Raw genomic sequence first — 24517 nt, forward strand, 5'->3', positions numbered from 1 at the left:
AGAGGAGGATGTGGAAGCATTGTTTTGTGCTATTTCTATTATCCAACCAGATTGGATAAATGAAGCAAGGGATGAATGGAAGAAGGACGAAGAGGTGTGGCTACTCATTCAAAAGTTGCAGAAGATCCCAGTTCAAATAATATTACGAAAACTTGATGAGGAAGGAAAAAACATATTGGAACCTGGAGCAGTCATAGAAACAAGAACCAGACAACTATGAAATTTATCAATTTCAGAATATCTCATCAAGTGGAAGAACTTACCCACTGAAGATTCCATATGGGAGGACAATAATTTTATACAGAAGCATCAAGAACTACTCAAGCGTCGAGCACAACACTTTTTGAAGGAGATGGGTATGTTAGGTCCCTATGCTACTAGTGTAACCCCTTATTGTTATTAGTACAACCCCCTTATTATATTGTTGTACCCATGTAGTCCCCATATTGTTATTATTGTGCCCCATAAAAGCCCGCTATTGTTATTATTTTTCCCTTACATTATTATTTTTATGTCGGCTCTGATTATATTATGACCCCTTAAACTCCTATATATAGAAAGGAGGTTTTGTCATTTGTATCATCTTCATTTGTGTAATGTAAAAGATGTTTCCCCCTCGAAGAGGCTTATTTTGAAGGTGTTTATCTATCTTTTCTATCTATTTGTGGGTTGGTTTCATAACATAGCTAGAATTTCATTGATGGTTAGCATGCATATACTATAAATTTATCTCTTTACCCAACATTGCTTCATTGCTAGAAGGCCTGTTTAGTACCCCGACAAAGTTGTCAAGGTACCATGTATGCATGGACCTGCTGCCAGCGTGCTTGTTCAATATCCCATCAGGTTTGCATGCACTTCCAACATATGTGTGAGCTTTTGAACCCTTTATATATGTATGTTTGAAAATTATCTTTTATACCTTTAGTTGAGTGGAGCGGGGTGGTACTACAGGAAAATTATTTCAGGATATAGATGAGACATTATTTATGATTCACCTCACTAGAATTACTTTCATCTACCAAAATAGAGGACATATATGTGGAGGGTATTAGAGAGATTCAAAGCTCAAACTAGTACTAGCCATTTGTTCTTCTATATGGATGAACTCAGAATACTTGTATCATGATTCAATGTTCCCCATGGAAAATGGTTAATGTACGAGATACAATTACATAGGTAATGAAATCCTTTTATAAATGTAGAGTGAAAATTTACCCATATTGACCAACTAATGTAGCTTAGAAATATAATTTTTTCATATGAAATTTCCAAAATGTCATAAAAATAAACAAACCCAAACCACCAGAAAACTATGAAATCCTTATAGAAGTTCAAAGAAAAACTAAGAAAGATTTAAAATCAAGCCATTAAGCCTTGAAGGTCAAACAACACAATGTAGAAAACTAAAATCTTTATCCTTGTTAAAATCACTTGAGATAATGATAAGTATTTTGTCATAAGAATGCAATTGATAAAGCCTTTCAGAATGCTAGCTAAAGTTACAATCATGTTCAAAATTTGCTTATGATAATATTACTAAAATATTTGAATAATTGCATTATGAAAGAAATATTTTTTTTTCAAAAAATAAGTATCTAAAGATAAAATCTTGAAATCATACAACAAATAAAACAATTACCTCAATGATGACTAAAATTTGGCTCTAAAAACTAATCAGGATTGTTTTATTCATAATTTAAAATGATATCAAACTACGCTATGCTAACTAATATTACTATTAGTATATACATTATGTACACTATTTGCAGGAATGAGACCAATTAAGTGTAAGAAAATTTTTAGTGGAGTCATTCAATCAACTTTATTCCCGCAACCCAAGATATAACATGCATCAGTAAAGGAAACATAACAAAGATACAAGAAATAAAAGCATAATTCTATACATCTACAACATATTACCAAAATATTTGAATTCTTGCATTATAAAATAGATAAGTTAAAAAAAAAGTATCTAAAGATAAATGATTGAAATCATAAAAAATTAATAATAATTACCCCAATGATGACTAGAATTTAGGTTTAAAAAATCATCATGATTTCTTTATTCATAATTTAAAATGAAAACAAACTAATTTATGCTAATTAACAATATTGTTACTATATAAATTATGTATAATATTTGCAAGAATAAGAGCAATTAAGTGTGGGAAAATTTTCAATGAAGTCATTCCATCAACTTTATTCCTACAACCCAAGGTATAACATGCATAAGCAAAGGAAAAAAAATAAAGCTAAAATAAATAAAAACATAATTCTATACATCTACTTCTAAAAAGTTAAAAGAAATAAATTTAAGTACAAGAGTCTTTCCTTGAAATGAATTCTGCAAGTATTTTTCAAAAAGGATCAATGAAATAAAGATGAACATTAACTAGTCCTTGAAGAACATTCTAAGGAGAAACAAATGATAAGATTGGACAGTATAATATATCGGTGCATGATGAAGTGTGTGGACAGCTGTTAGTGGTATCTACATGGTTATATAATCTATTATCAAATTTAGAAAGAGAATTCAAAGACCAACCCTTGTTCACATCGTTCGATTTGTCACTAGGAAGACAAGGAAATGAAACTATACCATGACAGCTTTCCATAAGACTCTTCAAATGAGTTTTATAGGAACCTTTAAGATCAGATGCATCAGAACATGTAAGGATTTTCTTATCTACAGAGGAACATAAGGAACAGAAGAAGAATCCATCAATGAATCCAAATCTAATCCATTTTGTGTTGAAGGAAATTGTATGTTGTCATCATCAAGGTATTCATCATAAATGACCTCTCTTTCATGGAAATGATGTTATTGATTAAAGATAAAAATTTCAATGAAAGGGTAAGAAAGAGATTCATAAATATGATTCATATGCAAGGAATCCTTCTCAAAGCAATGTGTACTAGTTGAGGGAAACTTTGCAACATAAATATCAAAAGAATTATTATTAGATGTACTATGATTTACAAAGAGGGTTGGGTACAAGAAGTAATGATTACCATAATATATTATACTAAGTGTCTCCATATGATTTTCATCATTATGTTTTAGGAAAGCAATCTCATTTGATTGTAAATCTTCAATTAAACGAATAGGAACCAATAGTGAGTCTACTTATAGAGAAGAACTAACACAATGTTCATTAGTCACATCCTAAGGTGTAGTTATTCCTAATGAACCTACATGAGGTTGATACAAATCATTAGAAGATATTTCAAATATATCCTCAAACTCCAGATTCAGATTTTTGTTATCATTTTGTGAAATTTGAAGATCAGTGAAGACAAGTCCTAGTGATTACTAGTTTAAAAATTTCTCCAATTCATTCAAAGGTTCGATAGAATTAGGAAATGTGTCAAGACTAACTAATGGATTAGAGACTTACTGTTTCTTCCTTTTGGATTTATTATGTTCATAAGAAGAAGTAACAAAAAGTTGAAAACACACTGATAAATCCTCTTCTGAAGGAAGATCTTTGAGACATAATCTAAAACAAAGTGATTTAAATCTACTGTAAAACTCATTAATTGAATCATCTTTATTCATAAAAATATTTTCCATTTCTAAACACAAATTCTCATAATCGTAGTTCTGATGAGATGACAGACAAATTCTCATAAAGTGGTTCCAAGCATATATGTACTCAGCTGGTAAAGTATTGAACCATTCTTGAATCCATCCACGGAACGTGAGGGCAAAAGATAAGCAAATCACATCATCATCGGTAATATCAAAATAATTACATTTTTCCAAAATTTGACAAATTTGATATAAAGATGAAAATTCAGAGCCAATGTCATATCTCAATTTAGAGAAAGATTTAATCTATTTCTTGGGCATGCTTTTGTTAGGTCCGCATGAGTTGAAAGCATGATCCGAAGAAGTGGCATATGCATGAGTCCTGATTAAATTAAAACCTTTTTAGAACAATTCTTTACAAAACTTCAATATCTGTGGCACTCTTTCTAGCACCAAAAATGTTGATGGCTAGAAATGACCATATCCAATATTAAGGAGATCAACCAGTGAGGATCCCAATTAGACACTTATTAATTTGGTTTGGCAATTTTGACTAGTTCAATGGGTCTTTAGTTACCCTTACCCTAAGGCAAGCTTAAGGTAAATCTAGCCTAAGTTATCCTATATGTAAAGCTAGTTATGTACAATACTTTGAGTTTGTTTGTATATGTCTATATTAGTATTCTAAAAATGATAATTTCTTTCACATGACTAAAATTAGGGTTCTATCCAGCCACAAATGGCTGGCTTACTTCTATGAAAAGAGATTTAAAATAATGAAAAGAATTAATCTATATGCAAATGAGAGTTTAATCTAAGAAGCACGTGACTAAAAAGAAAACTCGTGTCAACTAAGAGGCTCTCCTTAATCTCAATCAAGAGCAAAGGTGATAAGAAAACAGAAAGAATAAGATTGACTTTGGATTGAAATTTACTTGCATTCTTCAAAATAATTTGGTACTTTACAAATTGTTTAAACCAATAATAGTTGTTAAAATATTACATCCACATACCGAAAATAATATAGCAAGTAAACTAATTCAAAGTAATATTTACGCTGAATTAAAAAAATAATTTATCTAACTCAACATAAACGAGAACAAGACAAAACTATAATGATTAACAGATAGTTATTAATCATTCCAATCAAATCTACAACTATAATGATTAACAAATAGTTATTAATCATTCCAATCAAATCTACATGAGCTCAAATCTACATGAACTCGATATTCAACATTGACTAAAACTTGTTAAACCAATTAAAGATAAATTTATATATAAATATCATTAGTATAAAGCAAAACCAAAATTAACAATAGTGTTAACTCTATTTACATTAACAATAGTGTTCACTCTATTTACATTAACAATAGTGTTAACTCTATTTATACTAACGGAGGTAAAAATAAATTGAAAATAAGTTTGCAAACTAAACAACAGTGATAAGAGAGTTGAACATATAGTCATTAGCTCCACATGCTTTTACATATGTACAGTCCTCCGGTTCTCTAACTCATTCATGAAACCCTTGATAGTAGCGTTAAGAGACTTCCCTCCAGAGATCGAGAAACGAAGCCATCCTACACACAGGTTTCACTAGGTACAATAACTGCAGAGTGCAGGGTTTATAATAATATAAGAGTGCTCTCCTCCTACAGTCTATGCTCCGGCTTCCGGAACTCCTTTGACAGTATAAAAATGACCCTTTTATAATATTACATAATAATAAAATATCCTTTCCTCTCGAGATCTCTTAACCAATAAACCAATCCTCCCCAGAAGTGAGGAAAATATCGATTTAAAATTGGCAAATCAACATTTTATTGATGGTCTTCAGCATTCCTCAACAAGTTCGAATAAGTCAGCGTTTGTCAATTTGTTGGGCTAAGCGCTTCTAAGCCTAGAAATTCATTTCATTTGCACCGAGATTCCAACGTAGCTTCGTTCACCAAACAAAAAAACATTAAATGACAGTTTAAAAAATCATATAAATTTATATCCTCATTTTGGTTATGCTCGTCAACTTTTTCCTTTTGCAAAATGAAAAATCTTTATGTTTTGGAGTTATAAAACATGTGTATTCATGTGCAATGGGATATTATTTTATAGTTTTTGTTCTCATATATGCAAATTTCATGTCTAGTATATTTATAATATACTATTTACAGCCTACTTTCAATCTAAATTTTATTTGATATTAATTCGTATCTTATGCATGAATTATAAGTTTAGCACATAAGACTAAATCAATGTGAATTATATAACATATTATATAGGAATGTGGCTCAGGTTCGTTGTTTACAGTTTGAGTTAAAAATTCACAATATAATTTATCCTCAATGTAAAACAATGAAATGAGTTCTATTTTCTCATATATATATATATATATATATATATATACAATTTATTGTAAATGTTAATTAAATAATGAAATTTATTGATATTTAATTTACATATTTATATATAGATATATGTTAATTTAAATCTCATTTTTACATCTGTACATTATATGAAGGTTATACTAGAGATAAAATTGAATCAAGATCAAAATAACTAAGATTTATCGCATCAAGCCAAATTGCATGGGTGATGAATTTGATCCAAGACCCAAACAAGAGTAACTTGAAAGAAAAGATCCATCGAACAATAGCGTTGAAATAGCAAATCAAATTTTGAACTCATGAATAGGTGCACCAAAATTAAGTAAACTTAATATCGTTGAAAAGATGCTAGAGAACTGGAGGTAATCGAGTGAAAAAGAATAAGAATACAAGAAAGTAAAAAAAATTGAAGCAAAGTGAGGCAAGCTGATAATGACATTAACTAAATTAAATGGAGAAGCCCATAATTTTCACAAACAGGTTCGTATGGCTCTTACATGGCACGAAATTGATGCAACCTATGGTCAAGTTACTAGAAGAATAACTTTTTCATAAATAAGCTAGTCATAGTTCTCTTTTTTATCCATAAATGCATTTATGAAATATACAATAAGGAGTTTTGGGCAAGTGAATTATTTTTAGTTTAAAGCATCAAAAAAATTTATTTGAAGCCTAGAATGTGAGACTTTAGGTTTTAATTGCCAAATATTATGTAGAAATAAAAATGTGGACGCAATTTTCTTCATAAGAATGGATGGACTATAGAGTTTTACATTTTCTAATTCACTATTGAGTATGTTTACATGTATGCAAGTAGATCTAGTATGCAAGCATTGTTTCCATCCTATCCACATCTAAAGGAATCCTAGTCCCTACAACCTTTATTCTTTCTAATGTAGATGGACTTGGTCTCCAATATTGAATATTTCCCTTCCTTGTGATGGTTAAACTCACTCTATGGTTTTCCTATGATTCTTTAAGTCTCTTAGAATATACAAATAGACAGCCTTGATTTTATCTACCTTTTATACATGTACGAGGCTACCTCTCTTTCTTTTTCATTCTATCCATATAGAAAAAATAGAATTAAAGATGAAAAATATTCAAAACATGTTTCCAAGAGGACTCACTAATCAATAGTAGAAGCATGGAATATTTTGTTTTATGAATGTTGAATGTGATCCTTGTTATAGAATCAATACCATTTCTTACACCTTTAGAACCAACTAATAAGACTTCTCGATTGTAATTTTTGTAACTTACATAAGTTTGTTTCTCTTTTAGAGAACGATAATATAATCTAGTTAAATACCTCCAAACTTCTTGATTTAAATCTTTTTCATGTTAACATGTGTTGACAAATTGATACTTCATTTGTTTGCTCTTGTACACTCCCATTTTGTGTTTTGCTTCTATATCTACATTATCATTGTATGATTATACTCTATAGGGAAAGCCAGGTTTCTTAACTTTGATATCATCTTGATCTACCCCACAAACGTTTGATTTCCCCTTTGAAATATATCTAAATGTATTAAAAATCCAACTAAGATGTGATTTTTCCTTTCAATTTTGCATTAGGAAATTCCACCCTATGAAGACCTTTAGTTTTCTCAAATTCAAACTACCCTTAACATCTATATCTATTCCTCTACCTTTCCATCTCATGGACACTAGGACACTTCAATTTCTAGTATTTTTTCACTCACTATTAAGCTCACAATTTGTCTCATAACATCTCCTTTTTCTACTACTTCATGATTCTATATTTCTAGTTTTGATTCACTAATTTATGCTTCACAAGTTTGTTGTTAATTACCCATTGTATCTATCATTCTCTATGGTGATTCCAATATTCTAATAACTATCATTCAGCCACATCTTTGTATCATTTATTATAATGTGAAATTTACAATACTATAAATATTAAAAACGTTTATCTTTTCTTAGGTATTTTTCTTTCATAATTGTAACCTGATTCAATATCAAAAAACACACTTAAAGAAGATTACTCATAATTTTCACTAATTCCTTACTCAAATAATAATCACACACAACTAGATACAAAACCTAAAGAAAATGCATTATCAATAATAAGAATTGAAGATACTTCTAATTATAAATGTATGGAGATCTAGATTGTGTGTTGATTTTTTTTTTTTTTAAAGAAACAGGTAGCATTTTCATTAGATAAACTGGAAAAGGGCTAGGTCACAGACAATATTGTAGAGCAAGCTCTCATAAATTCGTTGTTTTTAACTGGAGAAGGACCTTATTTCTACCAGCTTTTTTACTTTTGTACATAGCCTATATTGTAAACTTTCCAAAAAAACCCCACCATATTCTATAGATTGACAAAACATAGATATAACTTAAAGGAAACATCTAGCCATGGCTACCAGTGTCAATTTCTCTCGAAGCTTCTTCTGCAGTCATAACCTATTCTTCAACACCGCCCACCCGAGGTTCCAGGTCATGCACAACGATAATGCCCGCAACACCTTTAGCATAAGGGATAATTTCATCCCCAAATCCAAAAAATTCTTTTAACACCCTCAATGTTGCAGTCTCTACTTTAATCTCAATGTTATACACCTTTTGTTACAGACTCATCACATTTATGCAGAAGCTCCCTATAGTTCTTTTCATGATTCCCATGACTTTTCCGAGTCTTGACAACAAGGCATACAAAACCACCATGTTCTTATTGATCTCTTTAATAATTTCTTTTACAACCTGCTTGCATGAACTGTCAATCAAGCCTTCTATATTATCAGAGCGTCCCGAACTTGTTCCACTACCACTTTCGTTGCTTGCTGAAGCCATCTTTGCGACGATTCTACCCTGTATTACCAAAAACTTGCGATCTACCGATCACAAGCAACTCCCATAAATAATGGTATGGTTATCCTTCCCATCTTGTCCTTCATAAATACGAAGTGATTTTGCATCATGGCATAGTAGTTAACCTCCATCTCCTCCACCATCAAAACTAGTCTTGAGCGAATTGTGATGGTACCTACCTACCCCATGAATGGAACTCTATTAAAAGATAAAGTAAATAACCAACGATGCATCGATCACCTGCCATAGCACATGAGCTTTGATATACGTTTGCCACATGTTATGAAACCAGCTCACAAAATATAGAAAATATAGATGAACGCCTTAGAATTCAACCTCTTCGAGGGGGCAACCTCCTTTACATTACACAAATGAACATTTCTTGGATGATACAAATGAAAAGACCTCCTTTCTATATATAGGAGTCTAAGGGGTAAGAATATAATTAGAGCCGACATAACAATAATAATGTAAGGCAAAAATAATAACAATAGTGGGCTTCTATGGGGCACAATAATAACAATATGGGGACTACATGGGCACAACAATATAATAAGGGGGTTGTACTAATAACAATAAGGGGTTAGACTAGTAGTATAGGGACCTAACATGCCCCTCTCCTTCAAAAAGTGTTGTCCTGAACGCTTGAGTAGTTCTTGATGCTCCTGTATAAAATTCTTGTCCACCCATGTGGAATCTTCAGCTGGTAAGTTCTTCCACTTGATGAGATACTCTGAAATTGATCGATTTTGTAGTTGTCGGGTTCTTGTTTCTGTGACTACTCTAGGCTCCAATATCATTTTTCCTTCCATGTCAAGTTCTAGCAATATCTTTTGAACTCTGTTAAAATTTTTCCTAACACCACACGTGTTCCATAACTCCTTACCAACCACCCCAAATCCTAATGCACTGCAAAGGGCCATTAGGGAGATAACCTTAATAACTACCAATTTGATGTGTTGCATACCCGTACCCTAGTTGTCCAGTGCTGGCCTTGGGTATCTAATTCGAATCAGGGAATATGACATATTTTAACAGAGTGATTTATGTGTAAGGAGCCTTGCTCCAAGGCCACCCCGACGTTGGCTTGCATGTCCACCACCTTGTTGTTAGCCCGCAACACTTGGAACATTTTAACCTTTTCAACCTTTTTTAATACATAATTTATCTTGGGAATGATTGGAGAGGATTCAACATCAATGAGATTCTCATTCTCGAAGATCTTCAAATATTTTTGTATTATTGTCACGGAATCACCAATGATAATCAAGTTTTTGATACCATTAGAAACACTAGTCTTGAGAGCTTGCCAAAGAGAGAGCTTCTGCTTAGTTGTTCTTGTTTGTGGCAATCCCTAATCTCGATGAGAACTTTATGTCTTTTTTTCAAGATTTACTATTACGCCTTATTCGTTGATTCTTAATAAACTATTTTTCTAACTTTACTCTATAATTTAATTTATCTCCCTATTTTAGCATGTATTATAACTATCTCTAATTTTATTTTTAAAACTATGTTTTCACTCTTTCTTCAATCTAATTTATTTTAAAATCTTTTTTCTCGGTGTGTATTTATTTACCTTTGAAGTCCTTCTTACTCTTCATTATTTCCACGGAATTCTTAAATTTCCTCGTGAATGTTATTACTTCTTCTCTACTTTTATGTGAATCTTAACCATCTTGTCATTTCACATCCATCTATTTTTGTTTTCCATGTTACTGTACTTCTTACTCAGACACTTTTCCTATCCACCCACCACTTCATAATTACTTTCCAAATTATTATGTCTTGCTGCCCATAAATTATTATGCTTTGTAAGTGTAGATATACATAGTGTTAGTTATATAGATATGATACGAAGGGTGTTTAAATTAAAGTCTACGACCAAACTACAATAAAAAAGACAATGAGTTGCATAGTGAAAACATTTAAATAAGCTTTTTATTTAATGTAATATTTTCTAAAAATAATTCATATTAATAATATATGAAATTTTGGGACACATACACACAGCTAGGGTTTTCAGGGTTCTGTAGGGTTGAATTCCATGGAAGGGTGCAAAGGAGGGAGCTCCACTCCCTCCTATAAGCAGGCTGTTGCTAGCCGAGGTAAGAAACCAATAGAAAAGGTCAAAGGTCCTTTAGGAGAAGGAATAAGGAACATGGAGGAGGAGCAAGATTGCACCAAAGCAAAGGAGAATAATAGCACAAAAGAAAATGAGGAAGAAGACAAGGAACAGGGCACAAAAAACAAAGCACAAAAGGGACCATGTAAACCTAAAGCTGAGGACAGACCCAGAGTAGTTCTAAATGATCCTGCTCTGCAAGCGCACAGTGACCACATGCAGACATATGCTATCATTTGTAAATTCATGGGATTATGGCCCACTGAGAAGGAATTACAGACATGGATTAAATACCACTGGAAACCAAAAGGAAGCATAGACCTACATCTCGGTTCAAAGGGATTCTTCACTGTGGTATTTACAAATATTGAGGATAAAGACAGGGTGTTTGAAGGAGGGCCCTACTTCTATGCAACAACAAGCCTCTACATGTGGCCGTGGATGATGAACATTGTCTCGGAGTGGGACACTTTCACTTCGGTCCCTATCTGGGTAAGGCTCTACTCCCTACCTCTTGATTACTGGCAAACGGAATCGTTATCTGCCATAGGGAATAAGTTAAGGCGTTTTGTCAAAGATTCTGAGGCTACAAGAAGGGGGAAATACACCTCCTTTGCATGTGTATGTGTGGAGATGGATCTATTTGGAGCTCTATCGGATGAGGTCATCTTGGAATCTTTTGATGAAGAATGGGTGCAAACAGTAGATTATGAACATATTACATTCAGATGTCGCAGGTGCCATGAGCATGGGCACCTATTCAGGGACTACCCTCTCAGTAAAATAGAGAACAAGAGTAAAGCTACCACAAAGAAAGATATAGAAAGCTTACACAAAGTGGGACATAGAGGAAAAGGGGGTAAAAGGGGGCCAAAGCAACATCAAACAGAAGGGCAACAGGCTAGTCCGAACAGGTACCAAGTACTTGAAGAAGAAGAAGAGACAACAAAAGTAGATCAGGTTATGGAAGGAAGTCCAATGGAGAAGGAGAAAGAAGAGGACAATGAACAAACAAAGGATACTAATAAACAGAAAGAGACTATGATGAGTGATGTAGAACTGGAGATGGACTAGGAAATGACCCAGAGTGAGATGGAAATGGAGGACCACGAATTACAAGAGATTCTTGACAGAGAAAACCTAGATCTGGAAGGGTTATTGAAATAGGGAACCATGGGAGGAGTAGACTCACTAATACAAGAAGAGTTTAATAGAGTACAACAATTGTTCCTGTGGAAAACACAGACTAAAGGGCAGGACAGGCAAAGAAATAATGAGAAGTAGGGCAACAAATGTGTGAAAACTATGAAAACCACACTAGGTTTAGCACCCAGAAACCCAGGAAAGAAAAGAGGCTGGAAAAAGCAGAACGAGCTATTGATGGAATGTGGAAAGCTAATGATAGATTTAGGTAAGATGAAAGACCTAACCAGCTACTCCTTTATAAATCATTAATCATGAAGTTTACATCTTGGAACATCAGAGGTCTAGGTAGTAAAAGAAAAAAGAGAATTCTTAGTAATAGAATGAAACAAGAAGCTCTGGATATGATCTTTATCCAGGAAACTAAATGTTCCGTTCGAAAAATAAAAGAAATTCATAGAAAATGGCTCAATCGATTTGAGTTTCTAGAAGTCAAAGCAAAGAATAGAATAGGAGGTATACTCACTCTTTGGAACCCCCAAAAGATTGGAATAATAGATGCTGAGGCATCTAGGAATTATTTATCAGTGGTCATTCAGCCCGTGGGAGAGAGAGAGGCTTATCTGGTCAAGAATGTTTATGGCCCTCAAAGAATGGATGATAAACTCAGGTTTCTAGATTCTATTATGGTTCTTAGAGATAGACATGTAGGAGTACCATGGATTATGGGTGGGGACTTCAATATGATCAAATCACTTTCGTAGAAAAACGGGGGAACCAAAACTTTAAGCAAAGACTCTTCAGCATTTCTAAATTTTATAGAGAATATGGAGCTATTTGACACTGATACGAGTAATGGACTCTTTACTTGGAACAATAAAATAGGCGGAGATTCTCAAGTAGTCTCAAAGTTAGACAGATTCATAATCTCAGAGGACCTTATGCTCACTGACAAGGAAATGATAGCGAGAATTCTCCCTTTTGGAGGCTCAGACCATTGGCCTGTTCAACTTGAGGTTCAGGGCATTGGTACCCCCAGGAACAAACCTTTTAGATTTGAGAATATTTGGCTCACCCACCTAGACTTCATCAACAATATTACAAATTGGTGGTTAGAAGATTTGCATATTCAGGGTACAAGAATGTTCCTGCTACACAAAAGACTAAAGCACATCAAGCACATAATTAAAGACTGGAACAAGAATGAATTTGGAAATATTTTTGGAAGCTAAGAAAGTTGTTGAAGATAAAATGCAGAAACTCAACCAAAGCTTGATCACAGATGGCTTTGATAAAGCTAGAAATGATCAAGTTACCAAACATCATCAAGAATGGGAGAACTTGTGTAGACAAGAGGAAATATTTTGGAGAGAAAAATCCAGAGCTCAATGGCTAAAAGAAGGAGAGCGTAACAATCAATTTTTCCACAGATCCACCATGGAGAATAGACCTCATAATAGGATCTCTTCGATTAAGGATGAGGGAGGTCATCTTCTTAATTCCCATGAATACATAGAAGCTATATTAGTTCAACACTTTCGAGGTATAGTTAAGGAAGCCATTTCAGACAGAGAGCATTTTATCAGGGACTTAACGAGGCATATACCTAGACTGGTATCCAGAGAGAATAATTTCAACCTAAATATGCCAGTGACTAAAGAGGAGGTTAGTGAGGTCATCAAAGAAATACAGAATGGTAAAGCACCAGACCCTAATGATTTCAATCTGGATTTCTTTAAAGCTTTCTGGAGTATTGTTAAATAGGATATTCTGGATGTTGTGGAAGACTCCAAGATGAATAGAACTATTTTGAAGGTACTCAATACTTCCTTCATCTCCCTGATTCCCAAACAGGAAAATGCTCAGACTCCAGACAGGTTTAGACCCATAGCTTTGTGCAATGTGGTATACAAGATAATATCCAAGGTTGTGGCCAATAGACCCAAACCTCTTCTTCCTTCTCTCATTTCTGTGGAGCAATTTGGTTATGTGGAGGGTAGACAAATTTTCAATAACATCATTCAAGCACATGAGGTGGTGCACTCGTTGAAAAACAATAGGAAGGCTGGAATGATCATGCAATTGGACCTAGCCAAAGCTTATGATAAGTTGAACTCGACTTACATTAGGAAGGTCCTTATTGCTTTTGGATTTGATCACAACTGGGTAATATGGGTCATGGATTTGGTTACTTCTTCTAGCTTTTCAATTCTGGTTAATGGTTCTCCCTCGGATACTTTTATTCCTTCAAGAGGCCTCAGGCAGGGAGATTCGTTCTCCCACTTTCTCTTCATCCTCATGATGGAAGGACTTGGTCAATCTATCAAGCATGCGAAAGAAGTGGGTAAGATCAAGGGTCTCCAACTTTTTGAGACTGGACAAGATTTGACCCATCAACAATTTGTTGATGATACTATGTTGCAGCGAATCCCTACTGTCAGAGAATCACTAGCGTATAAACAAATCCTATGTGATTTCTCCATGGAAACAGGTATGGAAGTTAATCTCTCTAAATATAAGATTTTTTTCTTCAATACTAATATTGCTATTCAGAGGAATATCTCTAGAATTCTGGGCTTTCAAAGGGATTTCCTTCCTTCCAAATATTTGGGAGTTCCTCTAACTGCTAAACCTTTGCAAAAGAGCATTTGGGAGCCATTGATTAATAAGATGCAGGACAAAATCAGGAAATGGACTATTAGATCTTTAAACTTGGTTGGTCAGTTAGTGCTTACAAAAGTTGTTCTTCAATCAATCCATGTCTTCATGCTATCAGCCCTACCAGCTCCAAAAGGAGTGTTGCAACAATTTAGAACCATTCAAAGAGACTTTCTTTGGGGTAAAGGGAAGGAAAAAAAGAAATGGGCCTCGGTAGCTTGGGAAGAAATTTGCAGACCTGAAAACCATGGGGGTCTTGGACTGGATGATCCAGAAGTACTAAGAAAAGTTTTAGGAGAAAAATTATGGTGGCGTTGGGTAAAAGACCCAAAGGCTCAGTGGGCTAGTATCTGGAAAGAAAAGTATGCCTGCACTTGGAAAAATAATGATCACATAAGGATGTCTGGCATCATCAAGGGCTCACACATCTGGAATAAGGCTTGGGAGAATAGAGGCTTAGTATAAAAAAATAGCTTCTGGGAAATCAGAGAGGGAGATCTAGCCTTATTTTGGGAGGATAAATGGCAACAAGAACCCACACTATTAAGAGAGGACTTTTTGGACCTCAAGATAGAGACAGACACCAAAGGGTTATCCAAGGTAAAAGATTTTTGGGATCAAACTAACAGTGAAGGAAAATGGAGAACCTGGAGGAACATAGATTATAGGAATGACAACCCCTTGAAAGAAAAAGCAGAGATACTTATGAAAATGTTGGAACATAGGAAGATTCTAGTGACAGGGGGGCATGACCAACTCAGATGGGGCAACAATAATGAAGGTAACTTCAATCTTAAGGAGGCAAAATACATACTCCTTGAGCTGGATTCTAATGCACCGGACAAGATTTGGCAGAACCTATGGAGGCATCAAGGTTGGATGAAGATTAAGCTCTTCATGTGGCTAGTTCTTCATAAGAAAATTCTGACTTGGGATAACATTCAAAAGAGGGGTATTTTGGGGCCTTCCAGATGTCAGCTCTGTGAAGCCCAAGAGGAAACCATGGAGCACCTTCTCAATAATTGCATTTTCACCTCCAGGTTGTGGGATACTTTTGCCACCATTTTCCAACAGACAGACAGGGACAAAGGGAGCATCACCAATACTCTAATCAACTGGAGAAGGAACTTCTCTAATTTTGAATCTCTTGGCTCAGCTTGGGCTCTAGCGCCAAGCTTCATAATATGGAATGTCTGGAAATAAAGGACAAAAAAATCTTTAAAAATGAAAAGAGATCCTCCCAATGCCTTTTCAAATAGATCTTAAGAAGCTTAAGGAGATGGTAGGTACCACAGTGCGAACCTCCCCTAAGAATCCTCCTTCAGAAGCTGAATTGCAGATTCTTCGTCAGTTAGGTATGCAGGGGCTTATACCACAAGGGTTGGATAGGGAGGTAATGACACTGGTTACTGAGTAGGATTACTAGCATCCTCCCCCTTATGGCTTTTTGAAATACAACATTTATGGTGCTTCAAAAGGCAGCCCTGGTAGTGCTAGCTTTGGAGAGGTGTTAAGGGATGAAAATGGCAGTATAGTTTTCATCCTCCATTGCCATTTAGGAAGAACCACTAACAATATGGCAGAATTAATGGCTCCTAAGCAATGTTTAGAATTTCTGGAGCAAGAAAATCGCCAAAACGTGATAGTAGAAGCTGATTCTGAGTTAATCATTAACTCTGTCAAGAGAATCAGCTTTGGCAGGGAGCTAGAAAAAGTCTCAAAAAGTTGGAGGCTGCTCCAGGTCTTTCAACAAATTCAACGTCATCTACGGTGCCTTCATAAAGTAAGTTTTAACCATGTGCGATGGACGGCCAACAAATCGGCGGACATTCTGGCCAATCAAGGGGCGCTCTGTACAAAAAGCAGGGTCGCGCTGAAGTGGCAGGAGTTGCCTCAGAATCAATTAAAGGCACATTGTCATGACTAGGCGGATGAGGACAGGATGGTGTTCCAGAACAAAGCTACAGAGGCGGGGTCCAGATGATTTAGTTTTTTTTTTTTTTTTGTAGTAAGGTCATTTTTGGGATGCAGGTCATGGTTGGCCTCTTCAACCCTGGTATGTACAAACAAAGAAGGTTCAAATGGAAGTGGCTCAGTAGACATGGTTTCGTGGGTGGTCGGTGAAACTTACAGATTTTCAAATTTCATGGACTCATGCACAGGCAGAAAGGGGATGGTGCGAGGGGCCGGAGTCCTAGCTTTCTTAGTTGCCCTCAAAACCCAGTTTTTCTTTATGTGGATGCATTACCGCTCTCGAGGTGGTATATGGCATATCGTAGGCCCCTCAAGTTGGAAGCAGTTTTTTGGAATCGAGAGCAATTCCACTCACCAAGAAACACGTGTCCGAGTGTTGGGAAGGAATACCGCCCTCATCGCACGGTAATCATCAGTGCTATAGGCTCACATGATATTATCTTCAGCCGTCGAATCAAGCAAGATAGATCTATGGATAGGAATAACCGTGCATGTTTGTGGGTCCAGGTGGTTCACTGCGTGGTTAGTCTCTGTGCTTCTAGGCATTGTGACATCATTTTCTGCTGTTGGATCTGGACGGAAGATTAGTTGGTTAAGAAAAGTTTGTGGCTCCAAGTGCGGAATATCTTCCGTGCATGTTTTGCTTCATGATGGGAATCGATGGTTTTCATGCGTCATACATGCTCGAGGGTTATCCCCCTTTCGGACCCGACATCCTTTTAGTTTGATACCTATTTCCTTTTCGAGTCCGATTTTATTTCTAAAGTGGGTGCCTGTTTCCGGCCCATTTTGTGTCTTGTCCGTTGGATCTCTGAGAAGTGATCGGATGGAGGAGGCCTTGTCTAGTTTTTTTAGGGTTTTTGTTTAAAGGGATCGATGTTTTAGCTGTTAGCTCGATGCCCTGTCTTGAAGAGGATAGTCTTTTTCCTTGGCTTGCAGGTCCTTACGGACTATTGTATTTTATGTGATATGTTTTACAATTTAATGAAATAGAAGGTATGACTCTTGCTTCAGCAATATATATATCTATATATATGAAATTTTATTTAAATATATTTAATATATAAAATTTATTATTTTTTTATCATATAATTTTATTTTTATTTTAATATAGAAAAGATTAATTTTTTTTTAATATAAACAATTTAAATTTTGTCTATGATATAATTTATGGGAATTTGAAATTTGAATTTTATAATTTACATATTCCTTCATTAAAAAAATAATCACCAATTAAACTATATATATTAGGAAAAAAAAAACAAAAAAAATTCAATTTCATATATATCAAAATGTATTATTATTTATAATTTTTGTAAAAACAAAACTCTGACAACTCCACTAACATAAATCATCAATTAAAAAAGTAAACTCCATGATACATCATGCTTTATAATCTACACATTCATATATATATAAAGAAACTATTACCCCTTCTATATATTTATTTTATTTTTTATTTCTATTTTTAATTTTAGTTTTATTTTCAAATAAGTTAATCTTCACAAATTTCTATAATTTATGATCCATGACTCTATTTAGCTGTTCTGAGCAATGACTTTCTCTCTCAAGCAGGAAATAGTCTATTTTCATTTTGATATTTTATCCATCGATCAATATTATTACCGTGTTGGGATATTTTGCTAGACATTTTCCACCCATGTTGGGAAACGGTTATGCATATTCATGCGAAGATAAGCATGCCTACACTTTTTCTACTTTTACTCTGTAAATGAATGTCTTAATATATATTTTTAATTTTATAAATATAAAGCTGTACAAAATTTATAGTTATAATTATTTTAAATATATAAAAGTTATATATTTTTTAAACATAATTAATATATAATTATATTAATTTTATATCTAATTGAAAAGTCTTAATTTCTTTAAAATTTACCTAACTTCAAATTCCATATATATACTAGCTTTACTTAATATTATTTATTTATCATTTTCTGTCGGTACTGATTTATAAATACATATAAATCTAAGTTTTCAAAATGAAATAATTATGTGCAAGTATTTATAGTTTTTATTTATTTATTTAATATTTTGGATCAATTATATAAATTTATTTATGGTTATTATTATTAGTGTTGATTTGAAAAATCTATTGTTATATTAATATTAATTTATTTAAAAAAAATTAAAATATCAATGTATATATATTTATGAGATTACAATTTCTTTACAAATTTTTTATTTATTGTTTTCATTTATAGTAAAATTAAATTTATAGGTTTTTAAAATAAATATCTTTATATGTTTATGAGAGATTTTTCGGCCTAAATCACATGATATTTTATTTGTCTACGCATTTCAAACCAACCAGTGTTCGTGAGGACAAGCTAAAGAATCTAATCTAGATTAATATTAAATAATCAGAGCAGAATATCCAACGGCTATATTTCTTGACTAGGTAACGGCTATATTGTCTAACGGCTAAGTTTGACCAGAAAATGGTTGGATGAACTGGATTAGGGGGCATAACCTTTATTTAATTAAATAAGTTAATTCAGTTAGTTATATTCTTATTAAAATAAATATAAAGGGACCATTTTATAAACTTATAATTAAAATAAATTAATTATGAAATAAATTAATTTAAATTAATAGTTAGTTATAAAAGTTGTTAAATATATAAATATTAGAGTAATAGATAAATAGTTAGTTATATTCTTATTAAATATATTATTTATTTTTAATGATATAAGTACAAAATCAACTTAATTTTATACTTATTCTTCTAATTTTTTACATAATTATATTATTTTATACTTATTATTGTTTATAATCTTTTGCATAATTATATAATTTAAGTTTTAAATTAAGATTTATATTATCAATCTTTTGTTACTCCAAAAAAAATTTCTTTAACTTCTGTGTTATTTAAAAATAATATTTCTTCTTTTTTCTTTTTGCTAAGGCAAGAGCGGATCCTTCTATTCAATTAAAAATAAGAAATAGTGTACAAAAGGCTACCACGATGGTGAGGTCCACCAATATGATGGGCCTAACCCAAACCATGGTCCCAAGACATCAGAGCAAACCCAAGGATGCGGGCCCACCCAACCAAACGAGTAGTCCAAAACTAGTCGTTAGATCCTAAGCTAAAGATCTAGCTGATGAAAAACATAACGAGTGGCCAAGAAGCACACTGTTTAACAAACAAAGCAAACCCGATGAATTCAGTAGACCATAATTTATAATCATATCGGGTCCATTTTTAACATAACCATCGTTCACTTTCACCACCCGAAATCCGTCATTTGCGCGCGATTCCAGAGAGGTCGTGCGAACAGCTCGAAACATAACCTCTTTTTCGGACCCACCAATAAGCACAATTAATCCTATCCGTGGATTGACCTCGATTGATCCAACGGTTACGAATCATATCGCTGGACCTAAAGTCACCGATAATTACCGCGCGATGAGGGCAGTATTTCCTCCCCACTCTTAACCACGTGTTGCGTGGTGAGTGGAATCACTTCCAAATGAGAAAAGCAGTTTTTGGCCTGAAGGGCATGCGATACATCGGAAACCACTTCGAGGGTGGTAAAGCTACCGCAGGAATAAAAGCGGGGTTTCGCGGCTGCCGTGAAAGTCTAGACTCCAGTGCCTAGGCCAAAGGACAATGAAGATCCCTCCTTCCAACCATCCCACTGAGACTTTTGGTTCACTGTTGCCGACATAAACCTGCATCCCAAAATCGACCTTCCTTGTGTAATAAACACTACATAAGAGTCAACTAGACCCCGTCTCTGTGATTCTGTTTTGAAACACCTTTTTGTCCTCATCCACCTGATTGAGACACTGCTCCCTTAATCTGTTCTGAGGCATCTCTCGCCAACTCAACTTGACTGTGCTATTGGTGTAGAGCACCCCTTGATTGGTAAGAATGTCTGCCAATTTATTTGTCGTCCTTCGCACATGAGTGAAACTCACGGTGCTTAAGTCTAGGAGGTGAAACTAGATCCTTTGAAAGACCTGAATCAGTCTTGAATGACTTGAGACTTTTTCCAGCTTTGTGCCACAACAGATTCTTTTGACCGAGTTAATGATCAACTCAGAATCAGCTTCAATAAAAATATTCTGAAGATTATCCTGCTTTAAGAAATCTAAACACTGTTCAAGAGCCATTAATTCAACCATATTGTTTGTAGCCTTTCCCTGATGGCAATGGAAAATATAAAGGATACAACCATTTTCACCTCGTAACAAACCTCCAAAACTAGCAATACCTGGGTTGCCTTTTGAGGCCCCATCACGGTTTTATTTCAGAAAACCCCGAGGAGGAGGATGCCAATAATCTGGCTTATTTTCCGGATTCATAACGTTCCTATCCATTCCCTGTGGTATAAGCCCTTGCATACCCATCTGACGAAGTATCTACATCTCATTTTTTTAAGGTGGATTTTTTGGGGAGTTTCGCACTATAGTGCCAACCATCTCCCTGAGTTGTCTTAAGATATACTAAAAATGTGTTGGGTGGAGCTGTGTACATTTTTTAAGATTCTATTGTTCCTTTCTTCCAAACATTCCAAATTATGAAGCCTGGAGTTAAAACCCAATCCAAGCGAAGAAACTCATAATCATAGAAGTTTCATATCTAGTTATTTAGGGTATTGATAATGCTTTCTTTGTCCCTGTCTGTCTGTTGGAAAATTGTGGTAAAAGTATCCCACAACCTAGAGGTGAAAATGTAGTTATTGAGAAGGTTCTCCATTGTCTCCTCTTGGTCTTCAAAGAGCTGGCATATAGAAGGTCCTAAAACACCCCTCTTAAGAATATTTTCCCAAGTCAGAATTTTCTTATGATGTACCAACCACATAAATAGTTTAATTTTCATTCAGCCTTGATGCCTCCATAGGTTTTTCCAAACCCTGTTCAGAAAGTAGCAATCCAGCTCAAGGAATATACGTTTTGCCTCCTTAATATTGAAGGTGCCTTCTTTATTATTTCCCCATCTAAGTTGGTCATGCCCCTTTGAAACAAGAATCTTCCTTTGGTCCAACATTGTCAGTAGTGCATCTACTTTTTCTTTCAAGGGGTTGTCATCTCCGAATTCTATATTCTTCCAGGTTCTCCATTTTTCTTCAATATTGGTTTGATCCAAAAAATCTTAACCCTAAGAAACCCTTTGGTATACGTTACTTTCTTGACGTCCATAAAGTCCTCTCTTAACAATGTAGGTTCTTGTATTTATCCTCCCAAAACAGAGCAAGATCTCCTTCTCTGATTTCCTAGAAACTATTTTTCTGCACTAAGCCTCTACTCTCCCACGCCTTATTCCAGATGTGGGATCCTTTTATGATGCCCGTCATCCTTACGTGATCATTATCTTGCCAAGTGCTAGCATATTTTTCATTCCAAATACTAGCCCACTGAGCCTTTAGATCTTTTACCAAACGCCACCATAATTTTGCCCCTAAAACCTTGCTGAGTACCTATGGATCGTCCAATCCAAGACCCCCATGGTTTTTCGGTTTGCAAATCTTATCCCAGGCTATGAAGGCCCATTTCTTTCTCTCCTCCCCCTTACCCCAAAGAGATTCTCTTTGAATGGTTCTAAATTGTTGTACTGGAAGTGATTAAAGCATGGAAATGGGGATTGATTGCAAAACAACTTTTGTAAGCACCAACTGACCTGCCAAGTTTAAAGATCTGATAGTCCATTTCCTGATTTTATCCTGCATCTTATTGATCACTAGCTCCTAGATGCTTTTGTGCAAAGGTTTATTAGTTAGAGCAACTCCCAGGTACTTGGAAGGAAGGACCTCCCTTTGAAAGCCCAAAAATTTGGAGATATTTCTATGAATAGCGATATTAGTATTAAAGAAAAAAATCCTAGATTTGGACAAATTTACCTCCATACCGGTGGCCATGGCAAAGTCATGCAGGATTTTTTTATAAGCAAGAGCTACTTTTACAGTGGGAACTCCCTGCAACATAGCGTCATCAACAAATTGTTGATGGGTCAAAGCCTTTCCAGTCTCAGAAAGTTGGAGACCCTTGATGTTACCCCCTTCTTTTGCATGCTTGATACACCGCCCAAGTCCTTCCATCATGAGGATAAAGAAAAAGGGAGAGAGCGGATCTCCCTGTCTGAGACCTCCTGAAGGAGTAAAGGTCTTGGAAGGAGAGCCATTAACCAGAATTGAAAAGCTAGATGAAGTAACCAGAGCCATAACCCATCTTAACCAATTATGATCATAAGCTTTGGCAAGGTCCAATTGCATAATCATTCCCGCCTTCCTATTGCTTAACAATTAATGCACGACTCATGCACTTGAATGATGTTATTGAGTATTTGTCTACCCTCCACATAACCTGATTGCTCCACAGAAACTAGAGTAGCAAGAAGGGGTTTGAGTCTATTGGCAACAACTTTAGATATTATTTTGTACACCACATTGCACAAAGCTACTGGTCTAAACCTGCTTGGATTCTGAGCATTATCCTATTTGGGGATTAAGGAGATGAAGGAAGTATTGAGCACCTTCAGAATGGTTCTATTCAACCTAGAATCCTCCACTACATCCAGAATATCTTGTTTAAAAATGTTCCAACAAGCTTTAAATAAATCCACATTGAAACCATCAGGGCTTGGCGCTTTGCCATTTTCCATTTCTTTAACGGCCTCACTAACCTCCTCTTTAGTCACTGGCCTATCAAGATTGAAATTATCCTCTCTTGATACTAGCTTAGGTATATGCATTGTTAAGTCCTTGATAAAGTGATCTCTATTTGCAGTGATCTCCTTTGCTATACCTTGAAAGTGTTGGACTAACACAGTTTCTATCTCTTCAAGGGAATTGAGAAGATGACCTCCCTCATCCTTCATCGAGGAGATCCTATTATAGGATCTGTGTTGCCATGGTGGATTTGTGGTAAAATCTGGTGTTTCATTCCCCTTCTTTTAGCCATTGAACTCTAAAATTTTGTCTCCAAAATATTTCCTCTTGTTTGCATAAGTTCTCCCAGCCTCGATGAAGTTTGGTGACTTGCTCATTTCTGACTCTATCAAAGCCATCTGTGATAAGGGTTTGACTGAGTGCATGCATTTTGTCTCCAACATCTTTTTTTTCCTCAAAAATATTTCCAAATTCATTCTCGTTCCAGTCTTTGAGTCTGAGCTTGATGTATTTTAGTCTTTTGTGGAGCAGAAGCATTCTTGTTCCCTGAATGTGTAGATCTTCTGTGCACCATCTTGCTATATTACTGATAAAATCTGGGTGTGTGAGCCAGATATTCTCAAATCTAAATGGTCTCTTTTTGGGGGTACCAATGCCCTGTATCTTGATTTGTACAGGCAAATGCTCCGAGGCACCAAAGGGGAGAATTCTCACTATCATTTCCTTGTCGTTGAGCATAAGGTCTTCTGAAATTATGAATCTGTCTATCTTTGAGGCTACTTGAGACTCCCCTCCTCTCTTTTTGTTCTATGTAAAGAGGCCATTATTCATATCAGTGTCAACTAGCTTCATATTATCTATGAAAGTTTGAAATGCTATAGAATCTTTGCTTAAAGTCCTTGTTCTCCCTTTCTTTTCTGAAAGTGATTTGATCATGTTGAAGTCCCCACCCATGATCCACAAAACTCCTGCATGTCTATCTCTTAGTTCCATAAGAGAATCTAGAAACCTGAGTTTGTGATCCAATCTTTTGGGGCCATAAACATTCGTGACCAAATAAGTCTCCCTGTCTCCCACAAGCTGAATAACCACTAATAAATAATTCCTAGATGACTCAGCATCTATTATGTCAATCCTTTGGGGGTTCCAAAGAGTGAGTATGCCTCCTACTGTATTATCTGCTTTAACTTCTAGAAACTCAAACCCATTGAGCCAT

This window comes from Pinus tabuliformis, chromosome 3_2 (assembly GCF_031772625.1).
Source record: "Pinus tabuliformis cultivar Carrire ecotype Pingquan chromosome 3_2, CPIR1, whole genome shotgun sequence".
Classification (NCBI taxonomy): domain Eukaryota; kingdom Viridiplantae; phylum Streptophyta; class Pinopsida; order Pinales; family Pinaceae; genus Pinus; species Pinus tabuliformis.